General features: G+C 47.7%; 1 protein-coding gene and 1 long non-coding RNA gene across 2 annotated transcripts in view; one reads left to right on the top strand and one right to left on the bottom strand.

Annotated features, from left to right (window-relative positions):
• Positions 1-27,205, top strand: part of LOC129383917 (uncharacterized) — a 28,105-nt gene that overhangs the window by 164 nt on the left and 736 nt on the right. The window lies entirely within an intron of this gene.
• On the bottom strand, positions 1,080-9,020 carry LOC126526356 (uncharacterized). The gene is made up of 6 exons (XR_008611431.2): positions 8,282-9,020; positions 7,498-7,606; positions 6,256-6,382; positions 3,793-3,905; positions 1,977-2,197; positions 1,080-1,205 (listed from the first exon to the last, which is right to left on the bottom strand). It is a non-coding gene; the product is annotated as an uncharacterized lncRNA (long non-coding RNA).

Here is a 27,205-nt window from a genome sequence, read left to right on the forward strand (position 1 = left end):
GCAGCGATTATGATTCAGTGAATGAGCTTTGGCGAGTGTACAATGTGCGAAAGCGGAGCCTGAGAAAGGATCATCATCATCATATTTTATGTCCACCGCCAGGATGAACACACCTCCCTGCGATCACCAAGTACCCCTGTCCTGCTCCAACCGATTGCAACTAGTGCCCGCGAATTGCCTAATTTCTTCATCGCACCTAGCCTTCTGCCATCCTTGGCTGCGCTTCCCTTCTCTTGGCAACCATTCTGTAACCCTAATGATCCACCGGTTATCTAACGTGCGCATTACATGACCTGCCCAGCACCATTTTCAATCTCTCAATGTCAATTAGAATATCGGCTATACCCATTTGCTCTCTGATTCAAACCGCTCTCTTTGTGTCTCTTAACGTTATGCCTAGCATTCATCGTTCCATCGCTCTTTGCGCGGTCCTTAACTTGTTCTCAAGGAGCTTTGTCAGTCTCCAAGTTTCTGCCCCATATGTCAGCACCAATTGCATGCACTGAATTCCTTTACAACGATCATAGTAAGCTTCCAGTCAGGAGCTGACAATATCTGCCGTATGCGCTCCAATCCACTTTATTCTTCTGTGAATTTTCTTCTTATGATCAGGATTCCCTGTGATTACCCTATTGAAAAAATATGTATGAGAATTGTACGAGAACTTCTCTACGCTATTATTGCTCCGTAGACTCTACGATGTCGTATGTCACATGTGTACGAGAGGACATCGTTACTGAACGAGATCGTTCTCGTATGGGTACATTAAACGAGATTATTCTCGCATAGCTATGGTTGACGAGATAGTTCTCGCACGTCTATGCTCAACGATATCGTTCTCGTTTGTGTATGCTACATGAAAATATTCTCGTTCAGCTATGCAAAATGACACTATTCTTGTTTAGCTGCATTCTACAAGTGTTCTCATTTGTGTTGAATGAGTTTTGTTCATGCAATATTTTTGGTGAAGTTCCACACAGTAACATCTACTGCCAACATTACAGCGAGTTAATTTCTATCATGTGAGTCGGCCGATGTGCCAGCTCGGAGACAAAGAGGACACTTTTTAGGGCCCACAATTAACACAAACCATCTTTATTTTGCATCCCGAAGCATGGTGGCCAGGTGCTTGTTCAGGTCCTTCAGCCTCCTTGCCTCTGTATCCACGGTGCTTGGCGTTTTTGAAACAAAGTGCTCGTATGCCTCTGCAAAAAAATGTAAACAAAGCAGCCGGCACTGTTAGATTCTAACAAGCCATTGGAACTGACATGCACAATAGGTGGCTCCACTGCATAACTGAATGGGCTGGTTCTTGCATGATATTGAGTAAAGCGTGAAAATCTCACAGAGAAACAGGAAATAGAAAACACGGAGGCTTATGAGTTTTTTACCTATGTAAATTGATATTTCAACATTAACCACAGCAGTTGAAAGCAAGTGCTCGTCCTCGCATTGTCTTGTTCCTGTCTCTGTTAAATGTTCGTGTTTTACAAACAATATAAATGGCTGCAGAATTGCAATACCAGACCACAGAAATAGTCTAATACTTTTCCACAAGTATTTTACATTAAATGAACAAGTATAACAAGCTCATGCAAGTGAATACACAGATAGCACAGCTCTTTGCTACCGCACTGCGGAATATGCAGACGGAAAACACTGCATAGATGCCAGTGCAGAATTGTTCATAGGAACGATTAATGCACCTTTAATACCACTATAGAAACTAAATGATAGTTTTTGTTAGCGAGCTAGAGCACAGCACTTAATATATGCATACAGCTATGCATGCCCCTGATGTGTAGATGTAAACTGTGTCGGCCCATATGAGAGATCACCTCAATACAACCCGATCTTACCGACAGCCCATTATATTCGTGCAGAAAAAGCACCATGTGATAGGCATTACTCCTTTAACTTCCAAACACTTTGCAATCCTTATGAAAACATGAGCTAGCAGGACAGGGTCTACTTACTTAGATATGCACCAAGATTTTGTGGTGTCAATGCTGGCTTGGCCTCGCCACCTTCCTTTAGCTTTCGCATACATACTTTTGCTCGTAACACTCCTGTGGATTAATTCCTGTGCCTGCCACAAGCATCGGGCAATCTCCATGGCAAATGTGCTGTCCGTTTTGGCTTGGTTTACCCACATCCACTTACTAGCACAAATAAATAACCCATTTCGATTGTGAACCTACGAAAGATGAAAATTGCAAGAGATTAGTTACTCATATACAAAAATAGCATATGTGCTCTCAGAAAAAGTATCTTTTCCCGAAATAATGGATAAAAAAGGTAACAGTTATTGAGGGAAACTAGGTTGCCAGACACAGTGATGGCACTCAAGAATAAAACTAAGATATATGCAAAAGGTTCAAAGTTTACATCCTGGCTGTAGGAAAGCCCTAGTCAATGAAGCTTCACTGATAATGGGCCAGGGACAATTCTAGCTCAGAGGATTCACCACATTTAATCCCACAGTCAGCGACAAGCACCTTTTGTACGGGATATACTAGATTTTCTTTACATTTGAGAAGAAGTTTAGGGAAGCAGATGGGAACAGTAGAAAACCACAGTAAAACTTCTTGCATCCTTAAGGAGCTGCTTTGTCCGAGCTAGAAATTTTACCCTTGAGGCTGAAAAAAGTTCTTGCAGTAACCCAGTGAGCTCAAATTACACATGCGGTGAAAGAAGGGGTGTATACAGTAAAAGCTCATTCATTGAAATTTCCCAGGACTGGAACAAAATTCTGAATTAACGGAATGTTGAATTATTAAGGGTATGAAAATAAGAAACAAACGTTCACACAAACACACTTTTATACTGAATTAATCCAGAAATCCTGTTTCTATTTCACACATAAGCAGTATGGGAGCTGCAAATGTCAATTCACGACCGATTATACTGCTTGTAGTGGCAAGGGTGTTGAGGAAGTACTCCTTTGCAGTGCAGTCATAGCACAAGACTTGGTCACATCTTTATCAGAAACGTGCTATTCACTACCACGGGTCCATCCCGATAATTTTTTCACCATTGAGCTGGCTGTAACAGATTGTTCTACAAACTCAATGTAACTGGCTGATTGGATGCCAGCGTGCAGGCCACAGTACAATTATTGTCCTCGATAGCCATCATGTTTGTGAGACTGCGTGCATTGCACCAAGTCACAATGAAAGTGCTACTTGCCACAGTTGACCGCTGCGAACGAAACCGTGGTCATGATCATCACGACTACAGAGTGTGACTATGCAGTTCTGAAAGGCGCCAGCCGCGGGGCGCGGCTGGCGACGTAGGCGCGGAGTAGGTCAATCGCGCACGCCGGTAACCGAACGAACACGCCGAACAACCACCTCCGATCGCACCCCAGCATTCATAGTAGCCATGCCACGTGTCGCATTCGCAGTTGTGCGAGCAACATGCATTGCCTATTAATCTGTTCTTGCCCCTTCGCTTCTCACTTGATATTGCTGGGAAAGCAGTCAAACTGGATAGTTGTTAGACACTGGTGATCATCTCCTTACCTTCCTTATGAATTGTGCGTTAAATGAGGCTTTTTTCTTGGTGAAAGAGTTCTAGTTTAAGGCCTAAACAAGCTCCATGGCAGTTTGCATTTAAGGAGTGTAAGCATCCTCTGAAAACATGTACATGAGGAACACTGCCGAAAGAGCACTTTAAAAAAAGAACACGAGTGTATTTATCACCAAGGCCAACCCTTGTGTCTTCTTAAATATTTATCAAAAGTCAAACTCAAAACTGATACTAAGGTGCAAGGTGTCCATATCATATTACCTTGTGAAAGCACCGTGGTGCCTGGATATTGTGGGACCAACTCGGACGTGGAGATCAGCACTGATCAGCAACACTGCAGTCTGCTTACAGCTTTTCTGCAGGCCCAGCCACACCTGCATTAAAACAAGTGAGCTTGGTGTCACAAGAGTACTGTATTTACCCGCATAATGATCAGACTTTTTTGTAAAAAAAATGGTCGCAAATTCAGATGTGTGATCATTACGCCGGTTAAATTTCCCGCAAAAAGAATTTTTTTATCCCGCGTTTGCTGCGGGATGGCAACAGGTCAACAAATAGGTGGCTGCCACTGAGTGTAGTGCGGAACACCAAAACAAAAATGGCGGCCGGCGCAGCATGCTGAACACACCAAATGCGCCGAATGCGATTTTTCTTTTCTCGCGAGTACGTTACATGCATTGAAACAGTTTCTTCCGTATCCGGAATGAATAATATCATTAATATCAGTAAGTCTATGGCAATAACGTAGCCATGTCCACTATGAGGGGGCAGAAACAGATGGGCGCGCTTAGCTGCCAGTGACATAGAAAGACACGGCGGGCATGCTGCGGAAACTGCGGCATTTGTCTTCACTACTATATTAATACAGCACGTTTCCGCTAAGGGTGGGCGAATATCTTAGCTGTATTACAAGTGTTACAAGATTTGTTGCGTGCCCACGAGTGCAGATGAGAAGAATCGAAAGGTGCCTTTTTTGTTGTTCTTGACCACAACCATTACAAAGCCTACACATAATAAAGGCAATTTTGGTTATAGCTTTTTTGTCATGGAAGTGCGGAAAGTGATGAAAGGAATGAAATCGGGCATCTGCTTAAGAATGTTTGGTGCGTGCAGACTGCTTGGTTTGTCTTGAAGAGTTGTTCGCGTAGCATTCGACAGATGGTAAGCGCGATCATTAATAGCTAGACTTGGCACATGACAGATCGCTGCGGCAAGTTCGGAGTGTGATCAACACAGGAAATAAAAAAAAATCGAATTTGGACGACAAAATTCAGGGCTGTGATCATTACGTGAGTGCGATCATTATGCGAGTAAATACGGTAAATATAGAAAGTGACACTGTGAACAAAGCAATACTTATTAGGTAAAAATAAGGATGAAATGCTGATATTCGCCCATAGAAAGCTTTAAGTAACAAAGCTTGCAAGATAAGAAAAATGCAATGTATGGGCCATCTGTACAAGAACATTAATCGAAGGTCCCTTCATTTTTTTAGTCCCTTCTCCTCATGCATAGATGGCAGTCGGGTTAAGTAAACTGGGCCAGATTACCACATAGTGTAAGCAAAGGTGGTCACTTTGTGGGCCAATTATGATACCATAGCACGACACGCATCCCTACAGTCGTTTTAATGTGTTCTGTAATGCTAGCCATCTTGTAGGCCCTACAGTGTCAAAGCATCCATAACCCTAACAGCGTTACCCAGTAGGGATAACCAATAAGTGTGCACAGCAGCACAACTCAGCATATCTATCAGGAGGCTTTCGTTACACTTTTACAACTCTCCTCCTATGGCTTCATCCCAATTTTTGTCAATACAAGCTTGAAGCATCTGCACAAGCTGAATGCACCAGGGCACCATAAGAAATACCACATCTTTCTAACCAATTCCATGTTTAATATAAGACTGGCAAGTTCACTATCATGGGTAGAACAAACCAAATTGTTCTGGAATCAAGTAATCTTCCACTACCCGTGAAAAAAAAGCACGCAAGAAAGAGTACATAGAGCACAGGGGTGTTGATGGATATTAAATATCACTGTCGTGCAGTAGACACTACGTCGGCAAAACAAGCCAATGTATAAATGACTGGATTTGCAACCATGTTAACTGAATGCTCAGGTCATTTCGTGGTCACTTGGTAGTGCAAAGCTCACTTACATTATTTTGTTTGAAAACTGTGCAACCGTGGCAATGTATAAGGACCATAGCGCTGGCGAAATTCGTTAAGATTTCCTGATATGTGTGACAGGGAATCTGCAAGTTGGCTCCACCTCCAGTGGACTATCATATAGCAAGACTGCTTATTTATCATTGTAAAACAAGCGTCATAGTAGCCATGCCATGTGTCCTTTTCGCGGTTGTGTGAGCAACATGCATTTTCGATTTATCTGTTCTTGCCCTTTCACCTCTCGCTTTATAGTGCTGTGCAAGCAGTAAAACTGGATGGTTGTTAGACTTATGTCTTGTCACTTCCTCACCTTTCTTATGAATTGTGCATTAAATAAGGCTTTTCTTTTGGTGAAAGAGTGCTACATTAAGGCATAAACAAGTTCCATGGCGGTTTGCATTTAAGCATCTTCTGAAAACATGTACATGAGGAACACTGCAAGAAGAACGCTTTAAAAAAGAACACGAGTGTATTTATCACCAAGGCCAACCCTTGTGTCTTAGCATATTTCTCAAAACTGATACTGACGTGCAAGGTGTCTATATCATATTACCTTGTCAATGAAGCAAAGCACAGTGGCGCCTGGACGTTGTGAGGCCAACTCAGACGTAGAGATCAGCACCAGCACTGATCAGCAACACAGTAGTGTGCTTACACTCTTTCTGCAGGCCCAGCCACATCTGCATTAAAACAAGTGAGCTTATTCTCACAAGAGTATAATATAAAAAGTGACACTATGAACAAAGTAATTCTTATTAGGTATAAATAGGAATGAAATGCTGATATTCGCCCATAGAAAGCTTTGAGTTAACAAAGCCTGCAAGATACGAAAAGTGCAATGTATGAGCCATCTGTGCAAAAACATTAATCGAAGGTCCCTTTTTTTCGCTTCTGTCCTCCTCGTGCATAGATGGCAGACAGGTTAAGTAAACTGGACCAGACTGCCCTGTAGGGTAAGCAAAGGTGGTCACTTCTTCGGGGAGCAGCCTATAGGCTGCTTCTTGAAAGAGTATTAGAAAATGCGAATAATGCATGTATGCATTATTCACAAGAGGCCTTGTTTCTCTGAGAATGCCACAGCCAATCACATATTTCAAATTGACCATTTTAAAATGCATGCAAAGTACAGCATGGCTTTGAGGGTACCCCAGACTACTGAAATTCACATCAGCCAAGTTCAGCAGACAACACCATAATTAAGCCTCCAGAAGTTGTGCATTTTACTGCAAGTTAACAGAATAATGAGGAAGAGAAGGTGAGGGAGATGGTGCCACTATAGCATAGTTCAAGCTCTATCTCACATCATGTGCAGAAGGGCAAAGAATGCCCAGCTTTCGGTTATACTCGCACCTGTGACCACTGCACCATGTTGACTGACATGCGTAACAAGCAGTTTGTGATACCACGTTATTACATCCTGCAACTGACGTGACATCAGAGATCAGCTTCAAGCTTGACGCTATGCTATACTAGGGACAGATAATGAACTGGCTACATTAAAATCTAAAGCAAAAGTGTTGAACATTGTTTGCCAAACCTGCCAGCCTCTGCACTTCATATTTTGCAAAAATTCTAGACAGAAATCCTGTGTTGGAAAGACAGCATGCACTTTCCTAAAGCTTGCTCTCAGCGCCCACATTTTTCTATGCATACATTATTAACCACTATTTACCTTGACACGCTGTACACAAACAGCACACTTGGAAAAGCAGAAACTAATCGGGAAAGTTGGCAGGTACCAAATACACAAATAGAACCTAGAACACATAAATGGCTGTGACCGTTTTGTACGTACCTTGTCAAAGCAGGCAGATCAGATGCTTTGTCGTGCTGTTCAGGCTGCATAGTGCCGCAGTCTCCTTTGTGGTGCAGAGATGCCTCCGTCTCAGGAAATTGTGACATCCCTAAACAATAAATGTTCAGCTTATTGTAATCACTGCTGAATCTGCAAACTTGTGATTTAACAACATCGCGTCAAATTGTGGAAAGCTCTCGTACAGCCAGCTACAAGAAGCTGCATCCGCTTAGACAAATAAATATTTCATTCTTACATCACAGGCGGTTATTAAACGTGTCAAAGGCACGAAAACAAACAGAACACTAAACACAAGAAATACAGGTTGTCTTGGCGACAATCTATAAGCATCAAAGTTTGCATACAAGCTAAAATCTTCTCACGAGTCAGATCATTTGGATGCCGTCGCGCGTTGGCGTTAGCTGTGAAAACATTTGCACAACACATCAACGTACTTCTAGAATTGTCTATACGATTTCTTGCTGAGGAATTACGTACAGAAGCAGTGACATTCCCTGCTTGAATTTTTGTGCCCGTTCAGACCAAGCGATGCCCCGGCGCTAGCATACTTCATAACAAAAAGAAAATAAACAATAGATGAAGCTCTTAACAACATCAATCTCGGGGTAATTTTCGTGAAACGTTTTCCTAAATGTGCACTACGATATCGAACGAACATTAGGGAATCACTGTCACTGTTTTTGTAGCTGTACTAATCATCTTCTGCTGCGCATGACAAGGTACACTACATGAACCATAAGAATGCGCTAGGCGCCGGACTTACCTTCTGAGGCGAGCGCTCCTTCGTGTCCGTTCACGCCGCATCGACTGCACCAACAGTCCGTCCAACGTAGTGTTGAATTGCGGTGAACTACAGTACGCGATAGCACAACTATCAACACATTCTTCCGTGCACTGTGAGCCGATGCGGGAGCGGCGAGAGTACAACACTTCTCATGAGCCGGGCACAAAGAAAGCGCGTGTGGACCGCACTACGATAATCAACAACGGCGCACAGCAAGAAACATACAGCGAGCTAATAGCATTGCACAGGACCCAGGGCTTAGTGATCGTTAATTCGCACAAAAAATGAGCACATGTTCTCTACGCACCGCGTAAATATGATCAAACGATCAGTACCACATCGACCGCCCGGGCCGCCGCAACAACGTTTATAGATCCTCTTTAAGTACCCCAACTCCTAGCCTATGCGCACCATTTAGCCCGCTACCGTTCACGCCACCGCAGCGCTGCCATCGACCTCCGCGCCAAGCGTCCAAGCGTCGTCTGCTATAGCCTGGCACGGTTATAGGTGCTTGTCGCGGCACTCGGCATTTACATGGTGCTCGCTGAATAAAGCAGCCGTTATTTCTTTCTGTTGTTGTTTAAGCTGAAGTATAATATTTTACAGACACCATACCTGGGGGTACAGGTCCGAAGAAAGGAATGAGATGAAAAAAAAGTGGGCCTACAAACCAAAGTGCGCACGCAATGTTAACGCTCGGTGACCCACACTTCGCCGGTACTGGCGTCTCCGTGAGCGCAAAACTCGAACCGGACGCAAAAGACCTCGACCGCCAGCCACGTGCACGAGGACAGTGACAAGGCACACGCAGTGAGAAAATAAAATCGGCTACAGCACAAGAAGCGCAAACACCCGCAACTAACCTGCACATGTCAGCAGAGCAGCACCGCTCACTTGGTGCAGAGCTCGACCGCAGCGCCCTCACAGTCCCAGCAACAAGTCGCGCCTTGCTCGAAAGGAAGAGTCGTGCAACTGAGAAAGTAATTATAGGTCTCGGTCCGAAATGAGGGGAAATGACGTCTTTTGTTTACTTCGCCGTCTGTGGTTCCGGTAACCGTGATCGCATGGGTAGCGTGGGTAGTACAGGCGTATTATTTCAATGTTCTTGCGTGTTTTAGGCGACCTTTTTCAACAACTTTGCTGACATTGCTTTCAACAGCGAGGACAACCTGTGGAGCAGCCCTATCAATCGGACAGGGCCGTAAAATCTGTTTGGAGTTCGCAGCACATCGTCGTTTGGTTTGTGAATGTTAGAAGGTGTTCGTGATTCTCAGCGGCGTAATCGACGACAGATTTGGCGTCGAGTGGTGTACACTTTGTTCAGGCTTGTTGTGCGCCGTTCTACGGATGTGTACTGTGGTGTTGTTTGTGCTTCGGGAAATGGTGCCACGCCGGCGGGATTTGCTTTCTTGTAAAAACGTCCGTACCGTCTTCGGCGAGTGCTTTCGGAAACTGCTCGCCTTTTGTGCTTGTGTGTGTGCGTGTGCGCGCACGCGCGCGCTTCTGATATGCGTCGAACGCGTAGGAACGTCCGTACAGTCTTTCGTGAGCGCTTTCGGAAAATGCTCGCATTCTGTCTGTGTGCGCGCGCTTGACATTCGTCGTTATTGCGATTTGCAAAGGTGTTTTTCATTTGGTGACTGCGTCCGCGAACGCCAGGATGTGATACGCGTTCGTCATTTAAAGACCCTGCTTCAGTGTAGGGTCACTTACATTTTGGTTGCTTGGAGGTCAGCTTTCAACACATGGCAAGGCATTCCAGTGCGCTTAACCATCATTGGCACACGAACTGCTTTGTCATTTCTCCTTTAAATTTAAATTCAGTTTTGTGTAGTATGTAGGCAGATAATGGTCACCAAGTTGCGACGCTCATCTCGTTTTTTGCCACTGCTGTGCACATATGAGTATTTTTTACTAGGTCAAGCCCTCATAGCAAGTTGTGAAACACTTAGTGCAAATAATTTTTCACAGCAGTAACTGTGATCATGACCACGATTGATCACATGACTTTTTAGGGATTGTTATTGTTATTACCACATTTTCTTATTTATTTGTGACAAAGTGCGATGGATTTTGACTGCTATTTTGGCTATCTGTTCACCAACCTATTACACTGTTTTGTGGTTGTGCTTTTTATATTTATATGTGGGCATGCATGGCCAATCTCATGCCTACCTTCTACAATTTGACATAAACAGGCACTAACATGCTCTTAGCAGATTTGTATTTGACAGTATTGTGGTTGACGCACTTGGCTATTAGGAAAATATGCAGGTTCAAGTTCACCCATTACTACCTCTGACTGATATCTCTGATGCAAAGCAATATTATTAGGATGTGACAAAGCGCATGCATAATTTGTCACTGCTCAAACTGCCTGCAATAAACTTTGCCAACTCGTCCTTGTTTGAAGTGTTTCCAATGTGCTATAATCGCATTGCCAGATTATTTTATTGCGTGCACAAACATATAGCATTTTATTATGAAACTTTGATGGTACCCGACTCCTATATTGCAATAAAATCTTAGGCAGATCTACTCTGAACAAAGGATTCATTCTCTGATGGTAGCTTTCGACAATATCATGGTGCTATCCAGTGCCTATTGGCTGGTCGAGGAATGCGTCATGCAAAGGCAGTAGTATCGCCATAAGTGTTCATCCGAGAATATGTCCCCAAGTGAAAATCATTGCATCAAAAGTACCGACAGCAGCTTTGATGGGGATGTATATGTGTTCGTTGCATGAAATTCCAGAAGTTGAACTCTGAACATCTTATTTGCTCTGTAGTTTATGCTGGTATATATGTGTCACAATGGTTCAATGTGATCATGCAGCACATTGATCACGCTCTTGCATGTACTGCAAACAACTCATCATAAATCTCACTGTCATTAATGAGCTTTTGTATGCACTACGACTTGAGTACACACACTTTGTATGCAATTCATAGTCATCCACAAAGATCAAGTTGCTCATACGACTACAGTGCGTACACATCACACACCACCTCACACACGTCATACATAATCTCGTCAGGTCTACGCAACTCATCGCACACATGTCATACAAGTTCTACGCATTCTTATCGCAGATCGCATAAATCTCGTGCACATCGTAAAAGTCTGCGTAGCACATCATACAGATCTCGCTCATTTTCTACGAGAGTTCGTTCAATATGCATTTCATATCGTTCATTTCTCGTCAAATCTGTACGACATGCATACATCTCGTTCAATTTCTCGTCAAATCTGTATGACATGCATACATCTCGTTCAATTTCTCATACAAATTTTTCAATAGGGTAATTAACCTAGGTAAACGTACTCCTTCACAGACTATAGAAGTTGACTGGCGATCCTGAACTCTTGTTCTCTTTGCCGGCTATTCATCATTATCTTCGTCTTCTGCATGCTAATCTGCAACCCCGCTCTCACATTCTCTCTGTTAAGGTTCTCTATTATTTGTTGTAGCTCGTCTTCAGTGTTGCTGAACAGAACAATGTCATCAAAGGTTGCTGAGATATTCGCCATCGATCCTTATTCCTAAGCCTTCCAAGTTTAACAGCTTGAATACCTCTTTCAAGCAAGCAGTTAACAGCATTGGAGAATATGGTTTCCTCGTCTGACCCTTTTCCTAATAGATATCTTTTTACTTTTCTTGTGTAGAGTTAAGGCAGCTGTGGAAAATCTGTAGATATTTTACAAGATGCTTACGTGAGCGGACCGTGCTCCTTGATTACGTAATGCCTCTATGACTGCTGGTATCTCTACTTAATTAGGTGCCTTTTCGTAATCCATGAAGGCCATGCAGAGAGGCTGATTGTTCTCTGAGGATTTCTCATTACCTCAATAATGACATGTATGTGATACATTGTAGAGTACTCCTTCCTGAATAAGGAGTAAGAGTAAGGAGGACGAGCTGAATAGCTCGCCCTCCTTACACCTGTAGCAAGGGGTTTGTGAGCAAACTAATAGAATCATATTAACGAGCGTTTTTTTTAATGGCGCTCTTTTCCCCAATGAGTGTTTTGCCGAAATGAACACTAGGCTTTCTTTTTACAGCGATATATTTTATTTTGTCACTACCTTAGTCCTTTGGATGTCCGCCGAAGTAATCTATAAATGCTTTACCGAACGTTCATAAAAAATAAAGTGAAGGCAAAACATGCAGCACTCGACCGGGATTCAACCTGCCTATCTAGAGATGGCCAGTCGGAAGTGTTACGTCTCAGCCACTCCGGCTTCCTTTTTTTTTTCTTTTATAAACAGGGAAGAAAACCATCGCACACCCCCTAAAAACACCAGTCAATAATCGGGCAGATTTAAACACAAATCAAATAGGTGAAGCGACTCAGACATTCACAGAACACTAGCATATCCAACGCATCTGAATTATTTCTTCCTAGAAGGTGGTCTTGTTTGCTCGGTGTGATTGGGCATGTCTATCTATCATTCTTGCTTTCCATAGATTATACAATCCAATGAAGAAAATGAGATCCTATGTCAAGGTTGTTGTCTTTCTTTGCACCAAGATGTGTGACAGTGAGAGGATTAACTGCGTACTTCAATGTTCAGAGGCTAACAGCCTCCCCACCCCAAAAAAAAATTTCACCGACGATTACGATACTCCCTAATGCCAAATTTGTGCGCAGCTGTATACGTCTTTTCATTTCGTGGTATATTGGCTGGTGCGTACAATCTTTCTCGCGCGGCCCGTTGCAAACGGAGCGAAGTGTGGCGCGACTGCCTCGCTGACCTGGACATCGCGAGAACCAGCACGTGGGTGGCGCGTGGGCGCGATTCAGAGCAGCCGCCGCCGCCAGACCTCTCAGACGACGCGCGCTGCTCTGGCCACCGTCGCTGCGCATCACTTTTCTTCTCACACTATCGCTACATTGGGACACACTCAGTGAGACATAATTAAAGCACTCAGCTTCCATTGTTCCTAGATAACGATAAGCTTGTCCTGACAAGCCAGGGTTGTTGGGTGTTGGCTTGCCCTTGGCAGTCATTAAGCCTTCCACATGGGCCCGTGTCTATTGGTACCATCAAGCAAGCTTATTCCTTTCCCCATCAACATTCAGGATTGGGTAGCCAGGACACAACTTGACCCGCCGCCATCTAGCTAGGTAATCTGTTCGAAGAAACTGTTTGACACCGACTGGGAACACCAGGTATGCCACTGGGTCTGTGCTGGTCTTCAGTGAACTTCTGTCATGTCACCTCGGATCATTGGGTATGTGCCAGTATGTGTGCGCCGCTATCCAGTGAAACTATTTGACGTCAGCTTAGGTAACTAGGCCGCGCAGGGGCGTCTGCGTAAGCAGGCGTTTGGCGTGTTGCGACACCACGTACCCGAGCACACGAGGGTTGGACCCTCCCGCGTGTGGCCGTGCGCGGCTTAGCCGTGTCTGGGGAAAGGGGGATCCTGGAGGTTGAGCCGATGCCGGGTGTTTGGACCTTTAAGGCCCCCCGGCGGAGGCAACGCACCTCTTTGGCCTCTGCTTCACATAGACGGCACCCCCGGACCCACCCGGGGGAAATCGGCAGTCGCCTTTTCCTGTCCTCTCCAATCTTCGTCTTTCTCTCCCACTTTTGCATCTTTCCTGTCTTCTCATCACTTCTCCTCACTTCCTAGTTTCCCGGCGGCAAGGGTTAACTTTGTGTAGCTAGCCAGCCTTGGTTATGCTGCATTTGGTTATAGCAGTGATGTACGGCTGGCGTTGGCAGGGTTTCTCTAGCAGGAACTACTGTCACGTCCCCCTGTTGGGCTCGATGGTTGGTGGTCGGCATCGCGGCCGAAAACCCAACTGTACTTATGGAACACGCTTTTCCTAAACTACCTGATCGCCCTCAGAAACGAGGGCGCACCGAAGATGTCTTTCAGTTTTTCGGACGACAAGTCCAGAACTTTCTTCGATTCCATGTGATTCCCTCAGAAAAGCCAGACAAACTAGTGCGTAACATTTCACCGTTCCTTGTTTCGAAGTCTTTAAATGAAGTTTTTGGAACAGGATATAAGGCGTCGAGAATGACAAGTGGTGATCTTCTCTTGGAGCTCCACAATCAGAAGCAGTACGAGAAACTGCCGAAACTTGTCATTTGGGGAAACCCAAGTAACAGTAACCCCGCACCGTACCATGAACACCCGCGGCGTTGTCTCGGACGATGACATGCTAGAGCTCACTGAAGCTGAACTCTTGGAGGGCTTCAGTGAACAGAATTTCATAAATGTTAAGCGAATTAAGATGAGGCGAGATGGTAAAGAGATAAAGACGAAACACCCGATACTCACTTTCGGTTCAAGTGTCCTCCCCGAGTCCATCGAGGCCGGCTATATTAAACTTCGTGTTAGGCCATACGTGTCCAATCCTCTTAGATGCTTCAAGTGCCAAAGGTTCGGCCCCGCAGGGGCGTCTGCGTCCGCAGGCGTTTGGTGGGTGGCGACACTACGTACCTGAGAACACGAGGCTTGGACCCTCCCGCGTGTAGCCGTGCGCGGCTTCGCCGTGTCTGGGGAAAAGGGGATCCTATGGGTTGAGCCGATGCTGGGTGTTTGGACCTTTGAGGCCCCCCGGCGGAGGCAACACACCTCTTCTGCCTCGGCTTCACATAGACGGCACCTCCAGACTGACCCACCTGGAGGACATCGGTAGTCGCCTTTTCCTGTCTCTCCCTCCTCGAATCTGCGTCTTTATCTCTCACTATTTGACCTTTCCTGTCTCCTTCTCTCTTCTTTTTACTTCCTTTCTCCTGGCTGCAAGGGTTAACCCTTTGTGGCTATCCAACCTTGGGTACACCATATTCGGTTATAGTGACGGCGTACGACTGGCGTCGTGCAGACTTGTACGCAAGCTCTGCCGCGTCCCCTCCTTGGGCTCCGTGGTGGGCGGTCGGCGCTGTTGCCGAAGGTATATATTTTTTCATGGAAACTTCTTTCCCCTCCTTTGCTGATCGCCCTCGGAAAAGAGGGCGCACCGATGAAGTGTTCCAGTTTTTTGGCCGCCTAAAAGAATCCTTCCCGCGTTTCCATGTTATTCATTCTGCAAAACCAGATAAACCAGTAAGAACTATCGCACCCTTCCTTGTTTCCAAGTCATTGACTGAAGTCTTTGGTCCTGGTTATAAGGCATCGAGGATGGCAAGCGGTGATCTTCTCTTGGAGCTCGGCGATCAAAAACAATATGAAACACTCTCAAAACTAGAGTCATTTGGAGAAACCCAAATAATTATAACCCCGCACCGCACGATGAACACCACTGGTGGTGTTGTCTCTGACGATGACTTGATGGAGCTCACTGAGGCTGAACTCTTGGAGGGCTTCAGTGACCAGAATGTTATCAATATTAAACGAATTAAGATGAGGCGAGATGGGAAAGAGATCAAAACGAAACACCTGATACTCACCTTCGGCTCAAGTGTCCTTCCCAAGTCCATCGAGGCCGGTTATATCAAACTTCGTGTTTGGCCATACGCTGCCAAGCCTCTCAGATGCTTTAAGTGCCAAGGTTTCGGCCACAGTTCACAGAACTGTCGAGGCCGGCTGACTTGTGGCAAGTGCAGTGACAAAGAACATTCCTCCGAAACATGCCAGAACACTCCACATTGTGTCAACTGCGATGGCGAGCATGCCGTATACTCGCGGTCCTGCCCATCCTGGAAAAGAGAAAAAGAGATTGTGACGATCAAAGTCAAAGAAAACATATCTTTCAAGGAGGCACGGAGGCGGGTGTCATACCTGTCTAAGAGCAGCTTTGCCGATATGGCGCGTAAGGGGGCAGCGCCACAACGGCCTCCGGCGGCTGTCCGACCCACAGGCAGTGAGTCGGCAGTTCGGTCATCTGCCCCCGCGGGGTTGCAGCTAGCGCTGCTCCGTCAGCACAGCAGACGGGGCCATCGACCCCGAAGGTGGGCGCAGCCGAGGCTGCCCCAACCTCCCCGGCCCCTTCCAGCGCTGGCAATAGCCGGCGCAGCCAGATCCCTCAGGGAGCCCCATCGACATCCGGGCTGGTGGGCGCAGGAGTCTTGCCCTCCAAGGTGGGACCCTCGCTGGTAACTTCTCGCTCGCAAGAGCATGTGTCCGGCGCCTCACTAGAGGCAATGGACACTACACCTACCCTCAAAGCGCACCAAGCACCTAAGGAGCGGCGGAGCTCCCTCGAACGCTTCAGAAAAAGCAAAACCCCGGTTACAGGGCCTCGAAAGAGCTCTGTAACATAATGCATCACTTGTATTTCTGTTTACACAGCACCAATTTACTTCAAATTCGGATTCGCAGATAATTCAATGGAACATCAGAGGTCTTCTTAGGAACCTTGACGATGTGCAAGAGCTTATACATTAAACATAATCCAAAGGTGCTGTGTCTACAGGAAACACCCCTAAAACCACAACACACAAACTTTCTCCGACTGTATGTCACGTTTCGCAAAGGTCGCGATGATGCTGTCGTATCATCAGGCAGTGTTGCCATTTTTATTCATAAAAGCATAGCGTGTCAACCTTTACAGCTAGGAACGCCCCTTGAAGCAGTGGCGGTTCGAGCTGTTCTCCAAAACAAACTCATCACCATTAGCTCTCTTTACATACCCCCACATTACAAGTTAACGAAACATAAATTGCAATCCTTTATAGATCAATTGCCAGAACCTTATGTTGTTCTTGGCGATTTCATTGCGCACAGCTCCCTGTGGGGCGACTCTCGTATAGATGCGCGAGGTCGTCTTGTTGAACAGTTCCTTTTTTCTTCTGGTGCGTGCCTTCTGAATAAGAAGAAACCCACTTATTACTGCCTTGCAAACAATACCTTTTCTTCAATTCATCTGAGCATAGTTTCCTCGTCCATACTGCCTGAACTCGAATGGGAAGTTATGAACGATACTTACGGAAGCGACCACTTCCCCATACTATTAAGAACACTTAAAGAAAACGAATATCCACCACAGGCTCCCAGGTGGAAGATTGACACAGCAGACTGGGAGAAATTCCGAAACTTAACTAGTATATCATGGGCTAACATGTCATCTTTAGAAATCGATGCTGCTGTGGAGTACTTCACAGCCTTCGTAATAGATGCCGCATCTAAATGCATACGTGAATTAAGCGGCTCGGCATGCAAACGGCATGTCCCGTGGTGGAACGATGAATGCAGAATCGCACGTAGGAATCAGAACAAAGCGGGGGGGTTGCTACGCGCTTCGCCCACTGCAGAAAATCTTGTCAACTTGAAATAAGTAAAGTCCCAAGGTAGGAGAACCCGCCGACAGGCCAGAAGAGAAAGCTGGCAGAAGTATTTATCGAGTATTAACTCGTTTACAGATGAGGCCAACGTCTGGAACAGGGTAAATAGAATTAGAGGGCGACAAACATATTCACTCCCTCTAGTAAATACACAGGGCGATACACTGGAAGATCAGGCAGACTCACTTGTGGAGCACTTTGAGAGCGTATCAAGTTCAAATCATTATTCGCAATCCTTCCTGAAACATAAACAAATAGAAGAACGTAAGCCATTAAGAAGAAAATGTCGAGAGAATGAGCCTTACAACCGTCCTTTTAGTATTGCCGAATTGAGAGCTGCCCTGAGCGCATGCAAGAGCTCCACACCAGGATCTGATAGAATCATGTATGAAATGCTCAAAAACTTACACAATGACACGCAAGTTTCACTACTCACACTTTTCAACACCATCTGGGATGCAGGGTACCTTCCAACCGCATGGAAGGAAGCCATCGTGGTCCCTGTTTTGAAACAAGGCAAAGACCCTTCCTCAGTGGCAAGTTACCGCCCGATAGCCCTCACAAGTTGCATTTGTAAGGTGGTTGAAAAGAATGATAAATCGGCGACTCATTCATTTCCTTGAACAGAGCAAAATGCTTGATCCTTATCAGGGCGGCTTCTGAAAAGGGCGCTCCACAACCGATCATCTCGTACGTGTTGAAGGGAATATCCGGGACGCATTTATACATAAACAGTTCTTCCTATCGATATTTCTCGATATGGAAAAGGCGTATAACACAACGTGGCGTTACGGAATCTTAAGAGACCTGTTAGAAATGGGCATCCATGGTAATATGCTTAACATAATAGAAAGCTCTCTGTCAAATCGTACCTTCCGGGTAAAAGTCGGCAATGCACTCTCACGTCCTTTTACGCAAGAAACGGGTGTACCCCCAGGAGGCGTGCTCAGCTGCACGCTCTTTATCGTGAACATGAACACGCTTCGTGCTTCATTACCACCGGCCACCTTTTACTCTGTCTACGTGGACGACATTCAAATAGCTTTCAAATCTTGTAACCTCGCAGTCTGCGAGAGACAGGTACAGCATGGCCTGAACAAAGTGTCAATGTGGGCAGACAGGAATGGATTTAAGATCAATCCTAAAAAAAGCTCTTGTGTTCTTTTTGCAAGAAAGAGAGGACTTATCCCAGATCCTTGCATAGAACTGCGTGGACAACAAATACCTGTAAAGAAAGAACACAAATTCCTAGGTGTCATACTTGACTACAGACTCACTTTCGTCCCCCACATTAAACATCTTAAAGAAAAATGTTTAAAAGCAATGAACATAATAAAACTTCTATCCCAGACTACATGGGGTAGTGACAGGAAGTGTTTAATGAATCTCTATAAAAGCCTCATTCGATCACGACTAGACTATGGTGCCGTGATTTATCACTCTGCCGCCCCGAGCGCACTAAAAATGCTAGACCCAGTCCACCATCTAGGAATCCGACTGGCCACTGGCGCTTTCAGAACGAGTCCCATACAAAGTCTATATGTAGAACCAAAGGAGTGGTCACTTCATCTGCAGAGAACATACATCAATCAAACATATTGCTACGGCACAATATGCGCGATCACGAAAGGCCAGCAGTGTGAAGACGACGACGACGATTAGAAGCTAGCGCGGGCTGTTGCCTCTTGGCCAAGCGCAGCGTATTTTCCTTGTAAATATATTTGTACATAGCTTTTCGTCTGCGTCTTCCTACGTAACATATCTGGTGGAGGTGGACGTTCCCTGTACCTCGTCACGGAGCTTCGCAGTGGACGGTACGTCGAGCCTTCCTTCATGGCTCCCGGCGACGACAACCCGACTCCGCCGGCTCCGACACCTGCTGCCACTTCGACGACCTACATCACTCTCCCCGCTCCCCGTGATCCTGGCGTATTCTCGGGCCAAGATGGGGAAGACGTCGATGACTGGATCAGCCTGTATGAACACGTCAGCCGCAATAACCGGTGGGACCCTACTATTATGCTCGCCAACGTAGTCTTTTACCTCGGTGGCACACCTCGAGTTTGGTATCGCACGCACGAAGATGAGCTCACCAGTTGGGATTCACTTAAGACACAGCTTCGAGACTTGTTCGGCAACCCCTACGGTCAACAACTTGCCGCGCAGAAGGCGCTTTCCGGCCGTGTGCAGACGTCAACAGAGCCCTATGTCACGTACATTCAGGACGTCTTGGCTCTGTGCCGCAAAGTTGACACCCACATGACTGAGTCAGACAAGGTTTCCCACATCCTCAAAGGCATTGCCGATGACGCCTTCAACTTGCTCGTTTGCAACAACGTAGCGATGGTGGATGCTGTTATAAGAGAGTGCCGCCGCCTGGAACTCGCCAAAAGCCGACGTATTGACCAGCAGTTTGCCCGTCTGCCCAACACCCCAGCGACATCTTCCTGTGCCGACGCTCCTCGTCCCAACAACACTGCCGATGTTACCAGGATCGTCCGGCGTGAGATCGAGGCCGCCTATCCGGCTGCCTTCGACTCCAGTCCCACCAACACATCTGCAGTCACGGTCTCACTGATCCAGGCAGTTGTCCGCCAGGAGTTTGAAAACATGGGTCTTCACACCATCTGCTCGGCCCATCGCCCTAATACCCGCCCGGCTTCTTCGATTTCGCCCCGTCCCGCATCTTCTTACCCACCACGTTTCCGCAACCCATCTGAATGGCGCACTGCTGACGACAAGCCTATTTGTTTCCACTGCCATCGAATCGGGCACATTTCTCGGCACTGTCGTAGTCGCTGGAGTTCCCCGAGCCGGCCTACTTATACTGCCTACTCTCGCCCCTCAGGTGGCCCTTCTCGTCCCTATGCCGCACGCTCCGATAATGCCGCCACTGATTCTCCTGCAACGAACCGCCCCTATTCTCGTTCGCCTTCGCCCCAACGACGACAATCTCGCTCTCCCCAGCCCCGTCGCTCCTATTCGCCGACTCCCTTCGGACGCCGCTCCCAGCCGGAAAACTAGACGATGCAGCGCCTCGAGGTGACGCTGCATTGCTCCCTACGCCGCCAAATCCTCTACTGACTTTGCCCACTCATCTGAACCTTCTTGACGTGCAAGTCGACGGTGTTTCTCTGTCTGCTCTCATAGACACTGGGGCGCATTTGTCCGTAATGAGCGCTGACCTTCGTAACCGGCTCAAGAAAATTATCACGCCCGCCACGACGCCTGTTGTCCGTGTCGCCGATGGCGGAACAGCCCCCGTAATTGGTATGTGTACCGCCCGCGTCTCCTTCGCCGATCGCTCAACAATCGTGCTATTCACAGTCATCGCCCACTGTCCCCACGACATCATCCTCGGCTTAGACTTCCTTTCCGCACATTCTGCTCTCATCGATTGTTCCGCCAGTACTCTCCGCCTTGACCTGCCTGTTCTGGATCCTGCTGAACCACACCCCAGTCGCCTCAGCTCCGCCGACTTCGTTCGCTTGCCACCTTCGGCACTGACCTACGTTGACCTAGTGTCATCCCCACCAGTCCCCGACGGTCACTACATCGCGGCTCCTATGCAAGACGTCCTCCTTACACATGGGATCACAGTACCCCATACAGTTTTATCTATTACGGCGAATTGCGTCTGCCTGCCAGTGGTCAACTTTGGCTTGACGACACAAGTGCTGCCACGTGGGATGTCTTTGGCCCAGCTTTGTTCATTCGAGGATCACTCAGTAGCATCCATTGCAGTAGACGACACTTCATCCGATACTCCTCTACCATCGCAGTCGGCAAATTGTACCATCGCTGACTTACGGAAAATGATTGCCCCCGACTTGCCCTCCGAGCACGCTCGTGAACTCTACCGCGTTCTGTTTTCCTACCACGATATTTTTGACTTTAACGATCGTCCTTTAGCCCAAACTACAGCTGTCAAACATCGCATTAATACCGGCGATGCCCCTCCTATTCATCGCCGCCCGTATCGAGTGTCACCAGCTGAGCGTCAAGTTATTCACGCAGAAGTTCGCAAAATGCTTGCCAAGAACATTATTGAACCATCATCTAGTCCATGGGCGTCACCTGTAGTACTGGTCAAAAAAAAGGATGGCTCATGGCGCTTTTGCGTGGATTATCGGCACCTTAACAGGGTTACCAAAAAGGACGTGTATCCCCTACCTCGGATTGATGACGCCCTTGACTGCCTCCACGGTGCTCGCTATTTCTCTTCTATTGACCTTCGCTCCGGCTACTGGCAGATTGCCGTGGACGATCTCGACCGCGAGAAGACTGCTTTTGTCACACCCGACGGTCTTTATCAATTCAAAGTGATGCCGTTCGGTCTATGTAACGCCCCTGCCACTTTTGAACGCATGATGGACTCCCTTCTTCACGGTTTCAAATGGTCCACGTGCCTGTGCTACTTGGACGACGTTATCGTATTCTCCCCAACGTTCGCTACGCAACTCGAGCGCCTCTCAGCAGTCCTGGACGTTTTTCGGCGAGCCGGTCTGCAACTCAACGCATCGAAGTGCCAATTCGGCCGTCGCCAGATTACCGTCCTTGGACATCTCGTTGACGCGAACGGAGTGCAACCGGACCCAGGCAAGATCAATGCTGTTACGCACTTCCCTGTTCCGAAGTGTGTCAAGGATGTGCGCAGCTTCATCGGCCTTTGTTCGTACTTCCGCCGTTTCGTGAGAAATTTCGCCGCCATAGCACGACCACTAACCGACCTTTTGAAAAAAGACGCTCCTTTCCAGTGGGGCGATAACGAGGCCTCTGCATTCTCTCATCTAATCGACATTCTCACAACGCCTCCCGTTTTGGCCCATTTCGATCCTTCTGCGCCTACCGAAGTCCGTACTGATGCCAGCGGTCACGGAATTGGAGCTGTACTGGCACAACGCCAGCGTGGCCACGACCGTGTTATCGCTTACGCCAGCAGGCTCCTCTCACCCGCGGAGCGCAACTATTCCATCACTGAGCGTGAGTGTCTGGCCCTAGTTTGGGCGGTTGCGAAATTCCGCCCATACTTATATGGCCGATCCTTTTCCGTTGTCACAGACCATCACGCGCTTTGCTGGTTATGCTCACTGAAAGATCCTACAGGAAGACTTGGTCGCTGGGCCTTACGCCTCCAAGAATATTCGTATACTGTCACCTATAAATCTGGCCGACTACACAAGGACGCTGACTGCCTGTCTCGCTACCCGGTCGACGAGCCTGACGACGCCGACAGTAGTAGCGCCAACGGCATTTTCTCTGTCTCTGCCTTCGGTAACATCGCCGATGAGCAGTACCGAGACCTATCGCTGCGAGCACTTATCGAGCGTCTGCGCTCTACACCTACCGACGCATCCGTTCGCCGATATGTCCTCCAGGGTGGCATTCTGTATCGAAGGAACTTCCTCCCTGACGGCTCTGACCTTCTTCTTGTCGTGCCAAAACAGCTACGACAGACTGTGCTCTTTGAGATGCATGACGCACCCACTTCAGGACATCTTGGGGTAACCCGCACGTACGACCGCGTCCGCCGCCGCTTCTATTGGCCTGGTCTCGCTCGCTCCGTTCGACGCTATGTTGCTGCCTGTGATCCCTGCCAGCGTCGGAAGACACCTCAGGTGCTACCTGCCGGTCATCTCCAGCCGATCACCGTCCCTGTGGAACCGTTCTTTCGTGTTGGATTAGACCTGCTCGGTCCCTTTCCCACGTCATCTTCTGGGAACAAATGGGTAGCCGTCGCGACTGATTACGCCACCCGATACGCTATCACTCGGGCTCTCCCTACCAGCTGCGCCACTGACGTCGCGGACTTTCTCTTGCGTGACATTATCTTGCTTCATGGCGCCCCGCGACAGCTGCTTACTGACCGTGGTCGAAACTTCCTCTCGAAAGTTATCGCTGACATTGTGCGTTCCTGCTCCATTCAACACAAACTGACTACTTCATACCATCCTCAAACCAATGGCCTGACAGAGCGGTTAAACCGTACTCTTACCGATATGCTGGCCAAGTACGTTTCCAAGGACCACCACGACTGGGACATTGCCCTTCCTTACGTAACATTTGCGTACAATTCTTCCCGGCACGACACCGCCGGATTTTCTCCCTTTTATCTACTGTACGGTCGCGAACCTACCTTGCCCCTAGACACGGCACTTCCTCCTGCTGCGGTCTCAACAAGCGAGTATGCGCGCGACGCCATCGCCCTCGCTGACCATGCACGCCAGCTTGCCCGTGCTCGACTGACGGCCTCACAGACCACTCAGCAGTGTCAGTACAACGCCCGCCATCGTGACGTACAGTTTTCACCTGGTGCGCTCGTGCTCCTGTGGTCGCCCTCTCGTCACGTCGGACTTTCAGAGAAGCTCCTTTCGCGATACACAGGGCCCTACCGCGTGCTGCGCCAGGTGACGCCTGTGACTTACGAAATTGCTCCTGTGGCCTCAACCTCGTCCTCTCCTGTGGCATCTAGTGATGTCGTACACGTCAGTAGGCTCAAGGCCTACTACACTGCTTCCGAGTCCGATCTTTAGTCGCTCCGGGACGGCGCTTTTGCAGCCGGGGGTAGTGCTACGGCACAATATGCGCGATCACGAAAGGCCAGCAGTGTGAAGACGACGACGACGATTAGAAGCTAGCGCGGGCTGTTGCCTCTTGGCCAAGCGCAGCGTATTTTCCTTGTAAATATATTTGTACATAGCTTTTCGTCTGCGTCTTCCTACGTAACAATATTTCCGGAAAGTCCACTCAAATCCTCCACATCTGTGTTTTAATACCGTTAATGACATGACATATGCTACGCTCTTTCGCAATCGTCCCTCCGTAAGACAGCCTTTCTCGCTGCGTGTGAGGGAGCTTAGTGAAGAAATGCATGTTCCGCTCCTCGAGCTCCGCCTAATGCATCCAGCCAAGCTGCTACCTCCTTGGGAGTGGCAGCTGATACAATGCGACACATCCTTCACTCAAGTTGCAAAGCACGCTTCAGACATTGAAATCCAAATGCATTTCCGGGAACTCCAGCACAAAGAATGCTGCACGGAGTTCTACACAGACGCATCGAAGTCACACGACGGAGTGTCCTATGCAGCCGTCGGTCCATCCTTCTCGGAATCCGACATACTGCATCCGGAAACTAGTATCTTTACGGCTGAGGCCTACGCAATATTGTCGACCGTGAAGCATATAAGGAAATCAAAACTCAAAAAATCAGTTATATATACGGACTCCCTAAGTGTTGTGAAGTCTGATATCGTTCCGTAAGCTCAAAAACCCTGTTATAATTGAACTCTATTCCGTGTTATGTAAAGCATATGTATCTAACCAGCATGTGATTATATGCTGGGTGCATGGCCATAGGGGCAGCCAGGGTAACGTTCTAGTGGACGAGATGGCCACATCAATTTCATTGCATGCAGTTAATCCTACTGCTTCGGTCCCTGTCACAGACCTGAAGCCTTTCTTAAGAAGGAAACTGCGAAACCACTGGCAACGTATATGGGACGCCGAAGTAAATAACAAACTGCACTTGATAAAGCCACAGTTAGGTTCTTGGCCCTCCGTAACGAAATCACGGCGAACAGATGTCCTATTCTATCGCCTCAGAATAGGACACACATTTGGCACGCATAACGTTTTACTCACTGAAAATGATCCTCCAACCTGCGGTAGATGCGGGGAGAGGCGGACCGTCCTCCACGTCCTCCTGGAGTGTCGGGCAGCCGAATCTGAGAGAAGGAAACATTTTTCTCTAGCCTACCGGCAGCACATCCCCCTACATCCCGTAATGCTACTCGGCCCAGAACCTTTATTTGACACCAACGCAGTTCTAAGTTTTCTGAAAGATGTTGTCTTGCATGGTTTTAGCCCCACATGTTCGTAGCGGGTCCTCTCTTCAGAGAATGCCGCTGTGATAGCTCTTACGTATAGCACGCGCCTCTAGGCCCTTGTGTTTCAAGGACTCTGGCAAGGCAGCAGTGCTCGAAGTAATTTTACCATCTTATATATTTTCTATTTTGCATCATTCTTCTACGATGGATTTTAATGTTCATAGTATTCGTCATTAGTCATCGCCATAATTTTATAGCACGTAGATTTTACGCACTTTACAGTGACTATTTTTAGGCCACTTTACGGCCAAGTTACATCTTCACAGAACTCATCATTCCACCGCGAAATCACTAACACTGTCTTGGCGCTCTTTGGCCCTATCTGGCCCTTGCGCCACTAAACCAAACACATTCATTCATTAGGTAACTAGGTATCTGCCACATGAAATATGCCGCTCTGCAATGAAAAGAGATCCTAGAAATTTCTCCGATGCTTGGCAGAATCGAGCCTACGTCGCAAGGGTTACTCTAGGACAGCAACTCGACCCATTTGCAGGCCGTGCCACAAACGGACTGGGTATGTGCGGCTTTTCAATAAGCGTCGTTCACGCCGGCGCTCTAGCGAGCTGCGCCATGAATGTACCGGGTACCTGCCGCTTTTCAATTACCTCCTTGCCAACTTTGTTTACTCTGCACGCGCCACTGAGTGTGCCGAAAGCGAGGGCACATGGCTCAGCGTTCGCACGCAGCGGCACGCCACGCCTCTCGTCTCGGAGGCCATGCACAGACTTCTCGGCAGCGCCACTAGTGGGCGCAGCGTGTGCAGAAAGAAGTGCGCGAGAGGAGTCCTGCTGCCGCATGACGTATTTGACGTCATGCGGCATGACGGCATGATGTCATGCATGACGCAAGACGCACCAGCGTGCCATGAATTTCGAAGGCCACACGCAGGCTTCGCGGCGATGCCACTATATGCGCCGAATGTTCTTATGGAAATGCGAAAGAGGACTCCCGCTGCACTACTTGCCTCGCACATGCTCGTTATACAATTAGTTTCAACAGTGGCACGAAGTCATGTCTCTGTAGAACATTTTCTCGGGGCAGTTAGCTCTAGAGGAACGAGGTGACACTTTTGACGGCGCGCTGTGCATGCGAGGCACAGTGTTCATGTTTCATTGAAGGAAATATGCTGTGAATGACGAACGTTAAATGTTTTAACCAGGTATGTTAATTACAGTTTTTGTAGAGAGCTACTTATTCATGCGTTCCACTGTGACATAACACTGGTATCCGCAATGTTTCCCAGAGTACAAGCACAAATGTCCGAATAGATTCTTACTTTATAGCTTCTTTTTTTTTCGAATTTTATTGCGATAGCAATTATATGGACACTCCAGGGACATTACTGTCGTTGGAAATGCACCTGTATCGTGCCCGCACGGTATATGAGAGTGAAAGCGTGCGAGCGTGACCCGAGGATTGTGGCTCCATCTGGCGCGCGGCAGGGTTGGGGCTGGGAGGAAGCGTACCGTCTTCCATCGGGCGCAAGGCACCGGCGGGAGCGGCGGCGTTCTACTCTGGCAGAGGTTGCGCACGGCGCGGCTGAGCGCGGTCGCCGAATCCTATCTTGAAAGCGATATGCGACGAGTACAGTGTCTAGGTGCGCCAATGGCTGATAGCTACGTGTGCGCTGAGCTCTCGCCCCTTAGTTCGCGTCGCATCGAGAGGCAGCACAAAGGTCACTTCGCTCGCTGCTGTTGCCGCGTCTCCTCTCGCCAGCGTTGCGACAGCGAGCGGCCGCCGTCATCGAGCCGCATGTGTTCATGTTTGACTGTGC

Source organism: Dermacentor andersoni, chromosome 9 (genome assembly GCF_023375885.2).
Source record: "Dermacentor andersoni chromosome 9, qqDerAnde1_hic_scaffold, whole genome shotgun sequence".
Classification (NCBI taxonomy): domain Eukaryota; kingdom Metazoa; phylum Arthropoda; class Arachnida; order Ixodida; family Ixodidae; genus Dermacentor; species Dermacentor andersoni.